General features: G+C 42.4%; 1 non-coding gene across 1 annotated transcript; it reads left to right on the forward strand.

Moving 5' to 3' along the window:
* The first annotated feature begins 4,395 nt into the window (after positions 1–4,395).
* Positions 4,396–4,467, forward strand: trnap-agg (transfer RNA proline (anticodon AGG)). The gene has a single exon. It is a non-coding gene; the product is annotated as a tRNA-Pro (tRNA).
* Positions 4,468–21,524: the final 17,057 nt, after the last annotated feature.

The following is a 21,524-nucleotide window of genomic DNA, read 5'->3' on the forward strand; positions in this document are numbered from 1 at the left end:
CTCTCGTTTTTCAAGTAATTAATTTTACAATTTGCAAATATACGAGCATCATGGACAGAGCCTGGCCATTTCACAACAACGTCCATAAAGCAGTATTTGTAATCACATGTAGCAGGTAGGTTCAAAGAAAATCTGCCCTTTCTATTCAGGTAATTGGTGGAGTTTGTTGTAGGCTGTTTAACTTCATTGTGTGTGCAATCAACCGCCCCCAAACACTGTGGCATTCCGTGAGCATGGGGGAAGTTGGTTACAAGTTACTTCACCTCAGAATCTGTGCATGGGATCTTGACATACGCAGGGCCCAGATGTACAGTTATAGCCTTGCATACTTCTCTAATTATCTTGGACACCACCTGCCTTGATAATCCAAATGCGTTCGCCATTTTTCTGAGCCTTCCTTCGTCGCTTAGGTAGTACGAAGTGCAAGCGACCTTTTTAACCACATCCACCGGTGATCTCATTCGTGTTGTCTGGCCTTCGATGTGAGGATGTAATAGTTCACTTAGACTAAACAAGGAGCTCCTGGACATTCTAAAGTTCTTCAGGAAAAAAGACATTCTTCAGGAACCACGACTTCATTTGCAAAACTGTCCCACAAAGCACTGGTTCGGCCAGGTCATCTCCAAAACCGCTGGTCTTTGTACTGTTGATAACAATGTTGACATCATGTAGATCCATTACACCACAACTGTGAGTACAAAAGATGTATTTTTGTACATAGATATGCTGCCTGTACATGGTAGGTAGCTATGTTTAACTCCAAACAAGCTATTAACGTCGACAATAAACAACGCATGCATGAAGCCATCCGCCACTGTTGTTGTGGTGTTGGAGGTTGCGTTCAAGAGAACAATGAAAAGCCGCACTGCCGCCACCATCTGTTCCGGCACATCGTGACAGCATTTTTAGAAATATCCGGTTACCCCGTCCACATTACTCTGCCCAACCGGCATTTTCAAATTTACGCTCTCTGCAGGCCACTTTAGGAAAGCTCCATTTTCGGGGGAGGAAAACACCATTTCAGAGTGGACGGAGGGTCAAAAGGAAAAGTAAAAGCTTCGGTTACAGATTTATCCGGTCTAGTGTGGACATAGCCTTATGTCTAAACTGCCAGCTGAGCTAACATCTTCTTCCCTCAGGCTAAGAGGCTAATGAATACCCTACTAGTACCAAGGTCTCATCACTTGGACAGCGAGCTGGTTACTGTATACTATACAGCCATTCAGCCCATCGAATCTACTCTGTCACTTGATCATAACTGATGTATTTTCATTCTCAACACTATTTTCTTTCCTTCTGCCCATAACCTGTGATGCTCTGGAAACTATACCCAATGATTTGGCCTCCACAATCAACTATGATAACAAATTCCATAGATTCACCGCCATCTTCCTCCTCATCTTTGATCTAAAGGGACGTCCTTCTACATTGAGGTTGACAGACAGACAGACATACTTTATTTTTTATTGATCCCAGGGAAATTGAGTTTCATTACAGTCACACCAACCAAGAATAGTGTAGAAATATAGCAATATAAAACCATAAATAATTAAATAGAAAGTACATTATTCCAAGTGGAAATAAGTCCAGGATCAGCCTATTGGTTCAGGGTGTCTGACACTCCGAGGGAGGAGTTGTAAAGTTTGATGGCCACAGGTAGGAATGACTTCCTATGACGCTCAGTGTTGCATCTCGGTGGAATGAGTCTCCAGCTGAATGTACTCCTGTGCCTAACCAGTACATTGTGGAGTGGATGGGAGTCATTGTCCAAGATGGCATGCAACTTGGACAGCATCCTCTTTTCAGACACCACCGTCAGAGAGTCCAGTTCCACCCCCACAACATCACTGGCCTTACGAATGAGTTTGTTGATTCTGTTGGTGTCTGCTACCCTCAGCCTGCTGCCCCAGCACACAACAGCAAACATGATAGCACTGGCCACCACAGCCTTGTAGAACATCCTCAGCATCGTCCGGCAGATGTTAAAGGACCTCAGTCTCCTCAGGAAATAGAGATGGCTCTGACCCTTCTTGTAGACAGCCTCAGTGTTCTTCGACCAATCCAATTTATTGTCAATTCGTATCCCCAGGAATTTGTAATCCTCCACCATGTCCGCACTGACCCCTTGGATGGAAACAGGGGTCACCGGTGCCTTAACCCTCCTCAGGTCCACCACCAGCTCCTTAGTCTTTTTCACATTAAGCTGCAGATGATTCTGCTTGCACCATGTGACAAATTTTCCCACCGTAGCCCATCTCCCTTGCTGATACATCCAACTATGACAGAGTCATCAGAAAACTTCTGAAGATGGCAAGACCCTGTGCAGTAGTTCCCTGTGCTGTGTTCTCTGATTCTGGACTTCCCCTCTAAAGGAAACTTTTGTTCTACATCCACTCTATCTATGTCTTTGAATATTCAATTGTTTCAATGAGATCACCATTCATTCTTATAAACTTCAACTAGAATAGGCCCAGAGCCATTATACATTAACCCTTTCATTCCTAGGATAATTTTTGCACTCCTTATCCAGTTCCAGCACATCACTTTTTAGATATGGGGCTCAAAACTGTTCATAGTATTCCACATGCGGTGTGACTAACGCCTTACAAAACTCAGCATTAATTCTTACTTTAATATTCTAGTCCTCTCAAAATAAATGCTAATAATGCATTTGCCTTCCTTACCACCGACACAAGCTGCAAGTGAACCTTTAAGGGATCCGGCAGTAGGATTCCCAAGTCCCTATGCACCTTTATTGCAAAGTTAATGAAGTTAATGGAGAAGGTTGCTTACTAATGAAGACAGTTAGAGAGAAAACATGAATAAAGATATGTAAATGCTGTGGAACGTAGAAGTGCTGGAAATACCCAAGAGGTCAATCCATGCTTTTGGAGAGAGAGAGAGAGAGAGAGAGAGAGAGAAATGGGATCTAATAATCCACAAGTCCTGAAACATGCTTGGTTTATCCTCACCATGGCACTTCAGAGGTTACCAGAGCTGTCTATCAAAGTAAAAGTAAACGTAAATTTATTTTCAAAGTATGTGTAGATACTATATTGAGATTCATTTTCTTACAGGTATTTACAGGAAAATAAATAAATACAATCCTCACCCTAACCATCTCTCCTCGCTTACTGCAGGGATCGCTCCCTCCGCAATTCCTTGTCCATTTGTTCCCCCCCCCCCCACCCCCACACACTAATCTCACTCTCGGCACTTATTCCTACAAGCGGCCCATGTGCTTCACCTGCCCATACACCTCCTCCCTCTCCTGTCCTCAGGGCCCCAGGCAGTCCTTCCAGGTAAGGCAACGCTTCATTTGTGAATCCGCTGGGATTTATTTATTATGTCTCGTGCTCCCCGTCTGGTGTCTTCTACTTTGGTGAGACCTGTCATAAACTGGAGGACCACTTCATCGAACAGCTCGGCTCGATCCGCCACAAGTGGAACCTTCCAGTGGCCAAACATTTTAATTCCGATTCCCATTCCTGTTCTGACATGTCAGTCCATGGCCTCCTCTTGTGCTAAGATGAGACCATCCTCAGGATGGTGAAGAAACACCTTATATTCCATCTGGGTAGGCTCCAACCTGATGGCATGAATACAGATTACTCCTACCAGTAAACAAATTCTCCAACCCCCCCCCCTCAACTTCTTCCTCTAAACCCCACTCAGATCTTTTACCTTTTCTCACCTGCCTATGGGGTTCCCTCATCCTTCCTTTTCTCCTATGGCCCTCTCTCCCCTCTTAACGAATTCCTGCTTCTCCAACCCTTGATCTTTCCCATCCAACTGGCTTCAGTTATCACCTTCCATCTAGCCTCCTTCCCCTCCCCCCATCTTTTTATTTTGTCTTCTTCCTCCAGTGCTGAGGAAGGGTCTCAACCTGAAACATCAACTGCTTATTCATTTCTGTAGATGCTGCCTGACCTGCTGAGTTCCTCCAGTGCTCTGTCTGTGTTGCTTTAAATTTCCAGCACCTGCAAACTTTCTTGTGTTTATAAATAGAATTTATGAAAACTATACACAAATTAAGACAGACAAAAAACCAATATGTAAAAGATGACAAATTGTGCAAATTTTTAAAAAGTAATACTGAGAAGATGAGTTATAGAATTCTTAAAAGTGAGTGTGTAGATTGTGAAATCAGTACAGAGAAACATAGAACAGAAAACCTATAGCACAATACAAGCCCTTCAGCCCACAAAGTTCTGCCAAACAGGTCCCTACCTTAGAAATTACCAGACTTCCCCATAGCCCTCTATTTTACTTAGCTCCATGTACCCATCCAAAAGTTTCTTAAACAACCCTATCGTATCCACCTCCACCACCGTTGCCGGCAGCCCATTCCACACCACTCTCTGAGAAAAAACTAATACCCCTAACATCAGAGCTGGCTCGTTGGTCTAGGGGTATGATTCTTGCTTAGGGTGCGAGAGGTCCCGGGTTCAAATCCCGGACGAGCCCATGTTTTAAGCATGCTACATCATGATGCTATTATAGTGCATTTCATCAGTAAGATAGTTTGTTCATCCATTCTTCCCGTGTGCGGTTAATAGGTTAGCTGGTTATTGTAAATTGTTGCTTTCAAGAAGGAGCTAGATAGGTATTTTATGGATAGGGGAATCAAGGGATATGGGGACAAGGCAGAAACCGGGTATTGATAGTAGATGATCAGCCATGATCTCAAGATGGTGGTGCAGGCTCGAAGGGCCAAATGGTCTACTTCTGCACTTATTGTCTATTGTCTATCTCCTCTGTACCTACTCCCCAGCACCTTAAACTTATGTCCTCTTGTGGCAATCATTTAAGCCCTGGGAAAAAGCCTCTGTCAATCCACACGATCAATGCCTCTCATCATCTTATACACCTCTACCAGGTTACCCCTCATCCTCCATCGCTCCAAGGAGAAAAGGCCAAGTTCCCTCAACCTTTTTTCATAAGACGTGCTCCCCAATCCAGGCAACATCCTTGTAAGCCTCCTCTGCACCCTTTCTATGGCTCCTACATCTTTCCTGTAGTGAGGCGACCAGAACTGAGCATAGTACTCCAAGTGGAAGATATGTGAAGTTATCCACAATGGTTCAGGAGGCTGAAGGTCAAAGGGTCATAACTCGGACTGGATAGCTGATAGAGGTGATCAGCTTCCAGTCAAGATGGCAACTGTATACAATGCTCCTTCGGTCGACATCTTCTGGATAGATCATGAAACCATATATTTCACTTCTTTTAGTCTTTTACATTTACTTTTCGTTTTGAATTGTTGAAGCCTGTGATATGCAGTTTGGAGATCGTTTGGGTGTTTCAGCACACTGCAGTCTCCGAGGGGATTCCGGGAGGCAGAGGCAACATGCAGGAACCTCCTGGTGAGAAGGCTGTGGGCCAAGAACAACTCTATTTTGCTAATTAAAGCTTCCATTGTTCATCGACTAAAGCGATGAGGGAGATTGAAACACCGGCTCCCTGCCTTTTTATCGCTGGGGTATTTTTTCTTCTGATGGAGTGGGGAGACTGCCTTTTTATCACTGGTGAGATCGTTCTGCTATGGAAAGGGAGGAAGTTGCTCAGGTTTCCTGTGTTTTCATTGTAGACGTGGACTTTGAACTTTTTTCAGTTTTATGGTTTCTTTGTATTCTGTGTTTTTTGCTCGATCATTGTCATCTTCTTGTATGTCAGGGAGGGAGTTTTGGGGGTCAATGAGCCTGTTCTATATTTCTTCATTTTTTTGTGTGGGGAGGAGGGATTTGGGGGTTGATGATCATTCTTTTCATTCTTGGTCTCACGGCAATCTGGAGAAAAAGAGTTTCAGAGTTGTACAATTTGATAATAAATTAATCTTTGACCCTTGGTACACATGGTAGGTGTGGTAAACCATGTATACCTGTCTGGACATGCCCCTCTGCTGAACTGCTCCTGTGGCTCCTCCCACAGACCCCTGTATAAAGGTGATGAGGCACTGCTCCTCCCACAGTCATTCAACATGGTGGTGCTCCGTTTCGCTGTTAATAAAAGCCTATCATTATTTACTCTATTTCCAGTCTCCTAGAGTTATTGATGGTGCATCAGTAGGGTAACGTTTTGATGAATGCTATCTGTTTTACAATCCCTGGAAATTCCTATACTATGTTTCTACCACAGGATTACCTTTGAACTCTAGAATTTTGAACAAGCTTTTGGCAGAAGTCCGATATCTCCCCATTTCCTTGGAGGGGCATTCATGCGAACATCTTGGTATATTTTTCTTGCATATGGGAGGAGTTGTGGCTATATAAATGTAACGATTAGATAAATTCCATTGGTGATGAATTATTTTAGGATTCTCCGAATCATAAAAGAGTTTTATAAATGCAAGTCCATACTGGCAGGCTACAGCTGTAATCTAGGAATTTAGCATGGCCTCTAACTGATCTAATCCTGACCTCTTCTCCCTCCCTTTCCAGTCCTGATGAAAGGTCTCTGTCCACAAAGCCAAATGCTCATTCCTTGCCGTAGATGCTGCCTGACCTGATGAGTTCCTCCAGAATTTTGTATGTTATTGAAATAAGCAATGTATTTCTGCCATGAGTCATGTGAGACTGTGCTCTGAGGTTTCCTGAGCACCTGTGTTTGTTAGTTGTTGTTTTAACTACAGTCATTTATCCCTTGAATGTCCTGCTTGTTTAATTTATTTTGACTGGCACGGGGTTTCCATTTAAAGTGGACTCCTGATTAGCACTTATCGCAGAGTCCTTGTGTTTCAAAAATGATTCATCTTGAGATGTCGCTCAGTTGGGCACTCGATGTTCTGTGGGAATTCCTATCTATAAACTTTTATTTCTGTCTCTACATCGGAGTCTGCCATTGCTCCATACTGGGTTCAGTTGTTAACCAGCGTGCACCGTGGCAATTTCTCTTTAGAAATATTCCCACCAATAGCAGCGCTTTCCTGTTCCTCTCCATCCCAAATCTCATTACATCTCTGTTGGCCCCTCCCATTTCTGTGGACATCTGCCATCTAGATGTTGGGTCATTGTTCAGTTCCTAATGTCACTGCAAACATCCAAATCTTATCGGTCAGGCAGTGGCCAATTGCCAGCTATTTATCAAAAAACCCTTTCTAATTTGGTTATTATTTTCCAAACACTCAATGTCTAGGAATCCTTTGGGTTTAAATTAGTGTCAGATGCTTGATGTCTTAAGTTGTGTGACTTGGGGAAGGATATGGAATAATGCAAATTAATTTTCAACTGAAGTCACTTGTACATTAGATCACAGGTATAGAGTTTGTCATATAGAATAATTTGATGACTCATTACCATATTTCCATTGAGTTTTATCCTCCAATTATAAAGTCATAAGAGATGTATAATATCATTAAGTATATGTACACTCATGGCCACTTTTTTAGGTACACCTGCTCACTAATGCAAATATCTAATCAGCCAATCATGTGGCAGCAATTCAATGCATAAAAACATGCAGATATGGTGAAGAGATTCAGTTGTTGTTCAGACCAAACATCAGAATGGGGAAGAAATATGACTATGACCATGGGGTGAGTCGGTGCCAGAAGGGGTGGTTTGAGTATCTCAGAGACTGCTGATCTCTTGAGATTTTCACACATACCAGCACAACTGTCTCTAGGGTTTACAGAGAATGATGGAGGGGGTAAAAAACAACAAAATAAAAATCCGGTGTGTGGTAGCTCTGTGGGCAAAAATGCCTTGTTAATGAGAGAGGTCCGAGGAGAATGGCCAGACTGGTTGAAGCTGACAGGAAGGCAACAGTAAATCAAATAACCACCTGTCACAACAGCGATGTGCAGAAAAGCAGCTCTGAATGCATAAGATTCAAGATTGTTTAATGTAATTTCAGGTACCTAAGTGTAAAGCAGAACAAAATAATTGTTACTCCGGATCTGTTACAGAACAAAAGAAAACACAATTGGATAAAGAACACATAAATTAAAAAATACAATAAATATAAATACATAAGATAGCTTATATACATAGATTGATTGGATGTCCATAAAGTGACATCAGGAACAGGAGTGTCTATACATAAGGTGACTGACAGGAAATGATAAAGTATTGGTGATGGGGGGGGGGGGGGTGATGGAGTGGTGGGTTAGTGGGTGGGGGTGTTGATCATCCTCATTGCTTGAGGAAAGTGTTTTTGAGTCTGATGGTCCTGCCAAGGATGCTGTGTAGCCTTCTCCCTGATGGGAGTGGGACAAACAGTCCATGAGCAGGGTGGGTAGGATCCTTCACGATGTTAAAAGCTTTTTTCTGACACCTTTCCATATGACGTCAGATAAGCTGGTGCTAGCGATGCGTTGGGCAGTTTTGACGACCCGTCGTAGAGCCTTCCAGTGCAATCTCCGTACCATGCAGTACTGCAGCATGTTAGGATGCTCTCGTCTGCTTTAGTATTTGGGAGAAGTAACTGTTTTTGAGCCTGGTGGTCCTGGATTGGATGCTACACAGCCTCCTCCCTGATGGGAGTTGGACAGTCCACGGGCAGATGGCTGAACGTCAAATCTTGAAGAGGATGGGCTACAGCAGCAGAAGACCGTACCAGATTCCACTCCTGTTCCTAATAAAGTGGCTCCTGTGTGTATATAAATTGTATTTGATTCTAGAAATACAAGCATAAAGAGCAGATACAAACTTACTGTAATAAGGATGTTATCAGTAAACAGTCTGAACAACAGACCCTTGTTATGCAATAATCTGTCTGATCTCCTTGGGAGCTTAAGCCTACAGGGAAAACCAGGAAACATCACAGCAGTAAAACCAACTTGTCTCAGCAGTATTATTCATGATTTTTTTGCTCATTTGTACGAAACCTTACACTTTGTGCACAGAGTTTGTGCAGTAACTTTCCACCGATTAGCGTGAAAAATCTCCTGAGTGTAGGGATGTTATTGACAAGAGATTTTGTGACTCATGCTATTCATGTTTGCTTGAATGAGTAAAAGAGGCCATTCAGCTCATCAAGTCAATACAGACGTTTACAGTGATCCCATCAATCCATTCACTCACCATTTAGCGTATTAGAGACAAACAGCATGGAAACGGGTCCTTGGCGGGGGGGGGGGGGGGGCTGGGGGGGGGCCCAGTCCATGCCAACCATGCTCCCCATCTGAAATTTTACCCACGCTTGTCCCTTATTCACGAATCGGGGGGTTCCCAACCTGGTTTCACAGAATTCTTGCTCCGTCCATGGCATAAATAAAGCTGGGGACCCCTGCTCTAAACTTTTCCTCTCTGTGTACCTGTCCAAATGCCCTTTAAATGTTGTTAATATTTATTTATTTTGAGATACAGCGCGAAATTATCCCAATGAGCAGTGCCCGCCTGACAATCTATTTAATTTGAGCCTAATGACAGAACAATTTGCAATGACCAATTGACGTTCTCACCGGAACATCTTTGGACTGTGGGAGGAAACCAGAGCACCTAGAAGGAGACAGGGAGAATGTACAAACTCCTCACAGACAACGCTAGAATTGAACTCCAAACTCTGAAACCCTGGGCTGTAATGTATCTGCCGGAATCACTCCCTCTGGCAGCTCACTCCATACACGACCCCCTTCTTGATGAAAAATGGTAGTCTTGGGTTTCTGGTAAATGTCTCTCCTCTCAGTTCTGATTAAATATCATGAAGCTATCATGTGTTCATAGGGACTGTCATTCATAGTTAAGGCATCTTGAAGATGGATACCATAAGAATTTAAGGTATATGAGTATGCCGTGAGATAATGTTAAAGTTATATAAGACCTTAGTCAGACCCCACTTGGAGTACTGTGTTCAGTTCTGGTCACCTCACTACAGGAAGGATGTGGATACTATAGGGAGAGTGCAGAGGAGATTTACAAGGATGTTGCCTGGATTGGAGAGCATGCCTTATGAGAATGGGTTGAGTGAACTCGGCCTTTTCTCTTTGGAGCAATGGAGAATGAGAGGCGTATAAGATGATGAGAGGCATTGATTGTGTTGATCGTCAGGGGCTTTTTCCCAGGGCTGAGATGGCTAACACAAGAGGGTATAATTTTATGGTGCTTGGAAGTAGGTACGAGAGGGATGTCAGAGATAAGTTTTTCACACACGGAGTGGTGGGTGTGTGGAATGCACTGCCAGTGATGGCGGTAGAGGCAGATACAATAAGGTCTTTTAAGAGACTCTTAGATAGGTACATGGAGCTTAGAAAAATAGAGGGCTATGTTGTAGGGAAGTTCTAGGCAGTTTCTAGAGTAGGTAATGTAGTCGACACAATGTTGTAGGCCAAAAGGCCTGTAATGTGCCGTAAGTTTCTATGTTCTATGAGTAGAATTAGGCATCTGACCCATCAAGTGTGCTTATAGTGATTATTTTACTAACATTAATATTCTCCCCCACCACTCCTTCTCCCAAAATTCATAACCCCTGCACCATTCAAGAACCTATTAATCTCAGTCAGAGGGTCATAGGTTCATAGTGCACACACACAGAAGCAGGTCTTTCAGCCCATCCAGATCATGCTGAGCTATTATTCTGCTTTATCTCACCTGAACTGTAGTCCTCCACATCCCTCCCATTCATGCATCTACACAAACTTCTCTTAAATGTCTCTTTGAGTGAAGAAGTTCCCTTTCATATTTCCCATTAATACACTGTTTTAAATACACCCAATGACTTGTTCTCCACAATGTGGCACTACACTTGGTCTGAAGCAATTACTCCTTTAAAATGAAAGTCCTCAGACCCTTGACTCTTGCAATTGAAAAATCCTCTCCACATACACTTCTTACAGTGACATGGAAGACCATTTCTTCGTATGTGTTGAATAATGGACAAAAAGGACATCTGAGTTTATTTAAGAAGGAAACTAGTGAACCTGAGACAGTCAGTGTGAAACCAGAATCCGAACCATGAGATGCTTCTTTCTCTTATTTATTGAGATAAAACACAAAAGAAGCTCTTCCAGCCCTCCGAGCCAGGCTACCCAGCAAACCCCTAATTTAATCCAAGCCTAATTATGGAGGAAATCTGGAGGAAAACCAGACGGTCACAAGGAGAATGTACAAAGTCCTTACAGGCAGTGGCAGGAATTGAACCCAGGTTACCTGTAATGTAAAGTGTTGTGCTAACCACTACACTACCATTCCGGCCAAGGTGTGTGGCTGCCTAGAATCCAGGGATGGTTATGGGGGCAAATATTACAGAGTTAATTAAGAGGCTCTTAGATAGGCATATAAATGTGCAGAGAATGGAAGGATAGCAACATTGTGTAGGCAGGAAAGGTTGGTTTATTTAGGCATTTAATTATTAGTTTAATTAGCTTGGTGGAACATTGTAGGCCAAGGACCCTGTTCCTGTGTCAAACAATTCTTTATCCTAATCTTGTCTCAGAGACAAGGTTACAAAGGGAAGGTACCAGCAAGACCAACAAGATGAACTTCTGAGAAAATTTATGTTTGCTCACTAATAGATTCTGGACCACATTGGCAAATCTTGTGCATCATGTTCCTCCATATTTAACCTCAAGAGTTTGGCTGCCTTTTTGAACCATTCATGCAATACTCATTGTTTTAAATGTGTGCGTTCATAGAACATGGAATACAGCACAGTACAGGCTCTTTGGCCCACAATGTTCTGCCAACCCTTTAACTTACTCCATGATCATGCTAAACCTTCATGGGTTGTGAATGTTCCTAGCACTGCCAGCATTTATTGTCTGCTCATAATTACCCCTGAAATCATATAATTCTTTGCTACACATGGCTGTGGAGGGTATATTTAAAGCAGAGGTTGATAGGTTCTTGATTAGTAAGGATGTCAAAGGTTATGGGGAGAAGGCAGGAGAACAAGGTTGAGAAGGAACGTCCTCTCCACCTCCACTCTGTCTCCCCTTTCAATACTTGATAGGTTTCAATGAGATTCCTATTCAACAGTTGATAACTATTCATCAAAAGTGGACACCAAAAATAGGGAAAAAAACACATGTCCTCGGTAAGTTTATGACTTCTCCTGGATTTTTATATTGGCTCCAATCTATGGAATCACAAGACAACGCTGGAAACACTGTTTGCATCCTGTATTTGACATTTAGGGGTGTTTTCTAATCATTGCATCTGCATGAAGTCCCTCATATCTCTCTCTCTCTCTCACACACACACACACTCAAAATAAAGTACAATAACAGCTATATTTCATTTGGAGTTTGAGGAGGTTTAGCACGTCACCAAAGACTCGGAAATTTATACAGATATACCATGGAGAGCATTCTAACTGGTTCCATCACCATGTGCTATGGAGGGGCCACTGCAAAGGATCGGAAAAAGCTGCAGAAAGTTGTAAACTCAGCCAGCATCTTCATGGGCACTAGCCTCCCCAGCATCGAGGACATCTTCAAAAGGTGATATTTCAAAAAGGAGACATCCTTCGTTAAGGACTCCCATCATCCAGGACATGCCCTCATCCCATTGCTACCATCAGGGAGCTGGTACAGCAGCCTGAAGATACACATTCAACATTTCAGGAACAGCTTCTTCCCTCTGCCATCAGATTTCTGAATGAACAATGAACCCTTGGACACTACCTCACTACTTCTTTGTTCTCCTTTAACACTGCTTATTTTGATTTTATATATAGTTTAATATATATAATTAAATGAGTGCAAAAAGAGAGCAAAACAAATAAATAAATCATATATATGCAGTACTGGTGCCAATGTCTTAGGCACATGCAAAAAAATTCGATGAAGTGAAGACACTTTCAGAGATAATGAAATGAAAAGTTGTTAAGTATCAACAAATTTACTATAAAGAGCAGTAAACAGAAAAAAACTAAATAAAATCAATATTTGATGAGACTACCCTTTGCATTTAAAACTGCCCGTCAATTCTCTTTGATACACTGTTGTGCAGTTTTCTAAGAAAATTGGCTGGTAGGTTGTTCCAAGCATCTTGGAGAACGTGCCATAGTTTTTTCTGCAGACTTTGGTCCAGCTTGCTTCTGTCTCTCCAAGTAATCCCAGACTGTCTCAATGATGTTGAGATCAGTGCTTTGTGGAAGCCATGCCATTGAAAACCATATAAAAAGCCAGGGTGCCTATATATATGTATATCACACATATATTTCTTATTGTAATTTATAGTTATTATTATGTATTGCAGTGTACTGCGGCTGCAAAACAAATTTCATGACGTGTTACTGATATTAAACCTGGTTCTGATTCTGCTTCTTCGTATCTATCAGAATACAACTCCTTTCTACACAAACTATCCCTTACACGTGAGACACACACACACCCCCCACACACTCCACACACACACTCACACACACACACACACACTCAAACACACACACTCACACAAACACTCACACACACACACACACACTCACACACACACACACTCACACACACACACTCATACACACACACGCGCACACACACACACACACACACACTCACACAAACACACCCACACATACACACATAAACACACACACACACACACACTCACACACACACACACACACACACCCACACACACACACACATAAACACACACACACACACACACACACACACACATCTTTCTGCAGTTTTGCTAGTTACCCATCAAAAGTGGAAAGCTGAGTAATTTTCCTGTAGTTGCCTATGTCTTTCACAAACCTTGGCATCCCATGGTTCAATTCTAACAATTACCCCACTCTTTCTTACACCCGGAGTAGCACAGAACAAAGGTCAAACTCAGATCCCTCCTACACACACTGCCTTAAATCACCAGCTGTCTCCACAGAATGTACTTCGTGAAAGGCTGCGCTCTGTTGAACAATCAGGTTCTTGAAATACTCAGTTAGCGGGCAAGAGCTTTGTCTTCAACAGCGGCTGCTTCTCTAAATACAAGTGTTGCCTTACAGGCTTGATAGGAGCTATAAATTTAATTGACTCTGCTATCAAACCAGAGTCAAACAAGGAGAGCTCTCCAGGGCCAGAGTATGACTGAGTCACCAGAGGAAGAAAAGAAAGCGCGAGACCCTTTGACATTATCCCCTTAACGAATTGGTGTTGGTGCCTCCTACATTATTCATGTGACTTTTTCCAATAATGAGAAAACAGGCAAAGCCAAAGAGCCGAGGTATGCCTTTGTAAAAGGAGAACTGTTCAGGAGAAAAGACATGCAGACAAGTGCGTGTGCATACTCTGTGAGAATAATTGTCTGAGCCCTTCACTCCAGAGGAGATTTCTTTTTGAATCATAATCATATCTTGCATTTGTGTGGCTCCTTCTCTGTTACAAATGGCCCCGAGAATTCCACGGAAGTGTTATAGCATCATAGAGCACTACAGCACAGAAATAGATGTTTGGCCCATCTAGTTTGTGCCAAGCTGTTATTCCCTACAGTCCCATTGATCTGCACTGGGACCATAGCCCTCCCATCCATGCACTTACCAAACTTCTCTTAAATGTTGAAATCAAACCCCCAACCATCACTTCAACAAAGATCTTGTTCCACATTCGCACTTTGAATAAAGAAGTTTCCTCGCAGGTTCTCCTTGAATATTTACCTCTCACCCTTAACCTATGACCTCTAGTTCTAGATTCACCCAACCTCAATGGAAAAAGCCAACTCGTATTAAGCCTATCTATTCCCCTCATAATTTTATATACCTCTATCAAATCTCCCTCCATTCTCTAGGGAATAAAATCCTAACCTATTCAACTTTTTCTTAGAACTCGGGTGCCCAAGTCCCGGGCATACCCTGAACTCTTTTAACCTAGTAATATACTTCCTGTAGGTAAGAGACCAGAATGGCACATGCTACTGATGATGTGTCTCTGTGCACACCCCGTTTGTTAAACCAAGTGACAAAACACCCAATGATCCGAGGAAGCATTACTGATGACGTGTCCCAGTGCACACCCGGTTTGCTAAACCAAGTGGTGTCGGACCATGATAATGAAAGGCAAGGGCCAGATTAAACTGGCTCCACTACACTACCCTATCTGTCTTAGCACCTCATACCTCACCACACAAATATCCACAACCCTACCTCTCCCAGCTCCACATGTACATCCACCATTCCTACCCCCAGACCTAAACCTGAGGACCAAAGGGGCACACACCCCCGCTAACCCCAGGTGTATCCCGATTAACCCTGGCCACACCCCCACAAACCCGCAGCCACTGTACTACCCTTTCTGCCAGAGCCCTACATGCTCACCCCACAAAACTCCACAACCTGATCTCTCCAAACCCAACATATACATCCACCAGCCCTAACCTAAAACCTAATCCTAAGGTCCAAGGGGATGCACACCTCCACTAACCCTAGGCACACCCCGATTGACCCTGGCCACACCCCCACAAACCCGATGACCTGCATCAGGAGGGGCAAGAGCCGAGAAAGGCAAGTGTTGGACCTGGTTAATGAAGGCGTGGGCCAGATCGAAGTGGCTGGGTTGCATGACACTGAATCTCAAGGGACCAGATCAAAAAGCGCAAGTGGGCTGAATTTGTCCACTGCCCGAATACACGGTGGATATTTGTCCTGTCTTTCACCGTCCACCTTCAACCTATGCCCTTTAGTATTTAATTCCATTTCTGTGGGAAAGAAAGGACTCTGCTGATCTTGTACACTTCCATAATGTCACTCCTCCATCTCCTATATTGCAAGGAATGAAGCCCTAGCGTTCTCAAACCCATCAGCCCTAGCAATGTTCTCATAAATCTTTGTTGTGTTCTTTCATCTTAATGACCTTCTCCGCAGCAGGGTGACCCAAACTCTGCACAGTACCCCAAGAGCAGCATCGCCAGTATCTTGTCTGTCATGTGATGTTGCAACTCTTATACTCAAAATAAAGCTTTGCTTGTCTACTCAGATATCAAATACAACCATGTGGAATACCCTGGGTCTGTGGAATACCCTGCCAGGGGTGGAGATAGAGGCAAATACATTAGGGGCATTTAAAAGAGTTTTGGACAGGCACACGGATGAAAGAAAAATGGAGGGCCATGTGTGAGGGAAGGATTAGATTGATCTCAGATTAGTTCAAAGGGCAGCACAATGTCATCAACCAAAGGGACTGTACTGTGCTATATTGCTCTACGTTCTGTTCTAAATATATTTTATCAATATATATATTAATTATTACATATTTATTTTTTATATTTGAACAGTTTGTCCTCTTTTGCACGTTGGTTGTTTGTCTTTGAGTATATCTTTCAATTATTCTGTTGTGTTTTTGTATCTACTGTGACTGCCCGCAAGAAAATGGATCTCAGGCTAGTATATGGGAACATACATGTACTTTGATAATGTATTTTCTATGAACTTTTGCTATGAAATTTTGATAATTTCTGTTTTTTAAAAAATCTGTAGCGTGGTGACTCACCACATTCCTTGGCATCCTGATCTGCAATTCACATAATTTCTGGTTGAAACTAAGTCCAGAAGAAGTCACATCAAAGAATTTAAGCATGCTGTACACAAGCAATGAACTGCAGATCTTTCTCTTTATGGCTGCTGTGTCTGTACTCAGTCCAAAGCAGAAGGAGATTTAATCATTTGATGGGAACCCAGGAAGCAACAGGGCCAGAGCAGTGGCCTGCATTCCATCTTTCCATCTGCACTGATCCAGGCACAGTGGCCTCTGTCAAGAAATCTATCCAACACTCATCCGGCTGAGGAGTAGTTGTTACCCTACAACCACCGCTGAGTATATTTACCTGGAGCACTGCCATCACCAAAAACCCCCACCATCCAGGCTATGCCCACTTCACTGCCGTCAGGCAGAAGCTACAGGAGCCTTGGGTCCCACCCCACCAAGTTCAGGAACACGTCAACCATCGGGCTCCTGAACCAATGTGGATAACTTCACTCACCATTACTCAAACTGATTCTACACCTGACACACTCACTTTCAAAGACTCTTGCTCATGATCTCCCATTATGATTTCTATTTGCACAGTTCACCTTCTTTTGCACATTGGGTTTTTCAGTCTTTACTTATGTGGGGCTTTTCATCAAATTATATTGTAATTCTTTCCTGTAAATGTCTGCTAGAAAATGAGGTAGTATATGGTAACATATACATACTGTGGTGAACTACATATACCTGTCTGGACACGCCCCCCCACTGACTGCTCCTGTGGCTCCTCCCACAGACCCGGGTATAAAGGCGATTGAGGCCTGAGCCCTGCCCTCAGTCTCCAGGATGTAGTATGGTGGTCAACTACTGCTTGTTCTTTCTTCTAGTCAATAAAAGCCGATATCTCGCCTCACGTCTCAGAGAGTTATTGATGGTGCATCACATACATACTTAGATAATAAGTTAAATTTGAACTTAGAGTCTGCAATCTAAAGTGGAATTTAAATTGGTTAAAAATATTTTCTCACAGGAAAGGTCAGCTCAATCTTTTCGAACATGCGTGCATTTCTGGTCACCTACCTACAGGCGAGATATCAATTAGATTGAAAAAGTATGGAATCGGAATCAGGTTTATTATCACCAGCATGTATTGTGAAATTTGTTAACCCAGGCAACCTGTTCATTTTCTAGACCTTCACAGTTTGGTCCAGGTCAATTTTGACCCAGCCCAAGAACCCCCTCATAACAAGTGTCTATTCTAAATTTTGAACCACAGATCTATTCAGAATGTATAAATAGCCTACCTGACATTAATAAATGGTTGATTAACCCTTAATTAATGTTTCAGAGATCTAAAATCCATTTCAATAGATACGGGTCAGACCCAGAACGGCGTCAATGTACAAAAATTTGTAGCACCTGTACAAAAGTATAAAAATTTAAATATTTTCATTTTTGCATGTTTTGGGTCACTTTAGGAAAAGTCATCAAATTTTGGCTAAAAAATGGCACTTAGGGTGTTTTTACTGCTGTCAAATGTCAAAACGGGTCAAATTTGACCTGAACAGTATGAAACAGTTAATTTAGCAATAGCAGTTCAATACAACACATGATAATATAGAGAAAAATAAATAAGTAAATCAATTATAGTAAGTAATTATGTGTATATTGAATCGATTAAAAATAGTGCAAAACCAGAAATAATATATATTAAAAAACAGTGAGGTGGTGTTCATGGGTTCAATGTACATTTAGGAATCAGATGGCAGAGGGGAAGAAGCTGTTCCTGAATCGCTGAGTGTGTGCCTTCAGGCTTCTGTACCTCCTACCTGATGGTAACAATGAGAAGAGGGCATGTCCTGGGTAATAGGGGTCCTTAATAAAGGACATTGCCTTTCTTAGCCACAGTTCCTTGAAGATGTCTTGGATACTACAGACGTTAGTACCAAAGATGGAACTGACTGATCTTAAAACTTTCCATAGCATCTTTTGATCTTGGGCAGTAGCAACCCCCCCCCCCCCCCCACCACCCCTCAACCATACCAGATGGTGATGTAGCTGGTCAGAATGCTCTCCACGGTACGTCTACAGAAGTTGACAAACTCCTACTGAAATATAGAATATAGTTGCTATCTTGCCTTCTTTATAGCTGCATCAATATGTTGGGACCAGATTAGATCCTTAGAGAACTTGACACCAGGAGCTTGAAATTGCTCACTCTCTCCACTCTCCACAACATTTACAAGGATGCTACCAGGCTTGAGGACCTGAGTTACAGGGAAAGGTTGAATAGGTTAGGACTTCATTCCCCGGAGAGTAGGAGAGTGAAGGGAGGTTTGATAGAGGTATACAAAATTATGAGGGGTATGGATAGGATAAATGTAAACAGGCTTTTTCCACTGAGCTTGAGTGAGAGGTCATAGGTCAAGGTGAAAGGAGACATTTTTAAGGGGGAAACTTCTTCACTTAGAAGGTGATGTGAATGTAGGGCAAGCTTACAGTGGAAGTAGTGAATGTGGATTCAATTTCAACATTTAAGAGACTTTATTACTTTATTGTCGCCAAACAATTGATACTAGAGCATACAATTATCACAGCGACATTTGATTCTGCGCTTCACGCTCCCTGGAGTACAAATTGGTAGTAAAAATTTAAATTATAAATCATAAATAAAAATAGAAAAGGGAAGGTAAGGTACGAGACGTTTGGATAAGTAAATGGATGGGATGGGTATGGAGGGCCATGTGCAGATAATTGAAATGGGCAGAATAAGAGTTTGACATGCACTGGATTGGCCAAAGTGCCTGTTTCTGTGCTGAGTACTCTATGACTGTGACTCTAAATGGGAGGAATATAGAAAGATGAGCAGTATCCATAGAGCCAAAGTTATGCCCTGGTGTAGAGTCTTGAACCTAAATGTTAGCCTTGCTCCACAGATGTTACCCGATCCTTTAAGTTCCTCCAGCAGTTTGCTTTCTCTTGTTAAAATATCTTATTATAAAGTAAATAATTCTGACTGTTCAGCACTCCACCCTAGCTTTCAGAGTTGTTTGGGGACATCTGGGACCCTTCATCTTCTGCCTCGGAGCTGAGGACACAGTCCAATGCTCTCCATCCTGATTTTGAGCATAAGGCTTCTGTCCGGAACTTTATTAATTTCTTCTGAAAATTAGCCCTTCCTGATGTTTGATTACTGATTTGAGCTCTTCCAAAAATAAGCTCAAATAGCCCTTTTCCAAATCAATTAAATCATTCAGTAATCCTTTCTCAAGTTTGAGTCGGATGACATTTAACACAAAGGACTCTGCTTTCTGGAAGAGCGAATCAACTGGTCTTCCTTATTATTCTGCTACAGCGCTCTAAAAATGTTATTTCCGGAATATATTCTAATATTGTAAGAACACAGATGATGGCCTTCTTTGCACCATGTCAGTTGAACTGCATTGCTGCTGGAAGCCGTAAATATGAGGACGCGATTATGTTTTTTTGGTAAATAATCTATTCACTGGCATATGTATGAGGCATCTGTGCAACAGCATTCCACATGGCATATGCAAGGTTGTCCCTGGCTTGGTTTGTGTTCTGATGAGCATTAATCACTTGTTAACGAGCCTACTCAATGCAGACATAACCATCTTCAAGCTAAGAACTTGGGCCCATTAATTGGGTGGCATTAACAACAACAAACGGCATTTGTTTTGCATCTCTTTCAGGAAGAAGTATTTTAAGGGCAGAATCATCAAACAAACATGACACAACCTTTTGAGGGGTATCCTTTTAGAGCAGAGATGAGGAGGGATTTCTTTGGACAGAGGGTGGAGAATCTGCGGAATTCGTTTCCACGGGCAGCTGTGGAGGCCAAGTCTTTGGGCATATTTAAGGTGGAGGTTGTCCAGTCAGTGCATGAAGGGATGTGGGGAGAAGGCAGGAGGCTGAAGGTGAGAGGGAAAATGTTTCTGCCGTGGTGAAATGTCTGAGCAAACTCGATTGACTTAATTCTGCTCCCATGTCTTGTGCTCTTATGATCACACGTTTAACCATAAAATGGCATAAATCTATAAAAACCTGATATCAGGTGAAGGCTTTTAAAAAATAATTGGTACTGGTTTATTATTGCCACATGGGCCAAGGTACAGTGACAAGTTTCTCTTGTATACTGTTCATACAGATCAAATCATTATATAGTGCATTGAGACAGAATAAAGCAAAATAATAACAGAATGCAAAATAAAGTGTAAAAGATAGCAAAAGAGTGCAGTGCAGGTAAATGATAAAGTACAAAATTCCAACAAGGTTGATCCTGAGACCAAGAATTTATCTTATCATAGAAGAGGTTAATTTAATCATCGTCATCATAATTATGTGCTATGGCATATGAGGTGATTGACAGTCACTATCTTGACCAGAATTGTTCATGGGAAATTTTCCTACAGAAGTGGCTTGCCATTGCCTTCTTCAGGGCAGTGTCTTTACATGACGGGTGACGCCAGCCATTATTTATATGCTTCAGGTATTGTCTGCCTGGTGTCATAACCAGAATTTAGGATATGCACCACAATTGCTCCTATGACCATCCACTGCTCCCAACCTGCTCCCCTGGCCTCACCTGACCCTGATCAAGGGAGCTAAGCAGGTGCTACACCTTGCCCAAGGGTGACCTGCAGGCTAGCAGAGTGAAGGAGTGCCTTACACTTCCTTTAGTAGAGACGTATCTCCGCCCCACTGTCCTAGTCCATTTAATATTGATCTTAAAATAATTGTATTGAGCTAGACTGGAAATTGAAAATAAAATAGAAAATGCTACAGATACTTAGTAGGTCAAGCACATGGGTGGAAAGGATGTGGAGGCTTTAGAGAGAGCCCAAAGGAGATCTACCAGGATGCTGCCTGGATTGAAGAGCAAGCTAAGGTTTCTCTCTTTGGAGAAAAGAAGGATTAGAGGTGACTTTAGACTTCGGCTTTACGGAAAGCCTGTGTCTAGTGGTGTGCCACTACCGCTGGGTTCATTGCTGTTTGTCATCTACTTCAACAATCTGGATCTATGAAATTGCAGATGACACCAAGACTGGGTTAGAAGACAATCAATGCTTGCAGTGGGATCTAGACCAGCTAAAAAAATAAGCTGAAAAATGGAGATGCAATTTGATGCAAATGAGTGTGAGGTGTTGCACTTTAGGAGGAC

This window comes from Hypanus sabinus, chromosome 3 (assembly GCF_030144855.1).
Source record: "Hypanus sabinus isolate sHypSab1 chromosome 3, sHypSab1.hap1, whole genome shotgun sequence".
In the NCBI taxonomy this organism is placed as follows: domain Eukaryota; kingdom Metazoa; phylum Chordata; class Chondrichthyes; order Myliobatiformes; family Dasyatidae; genus Hypanus; species Hypanus sabinus.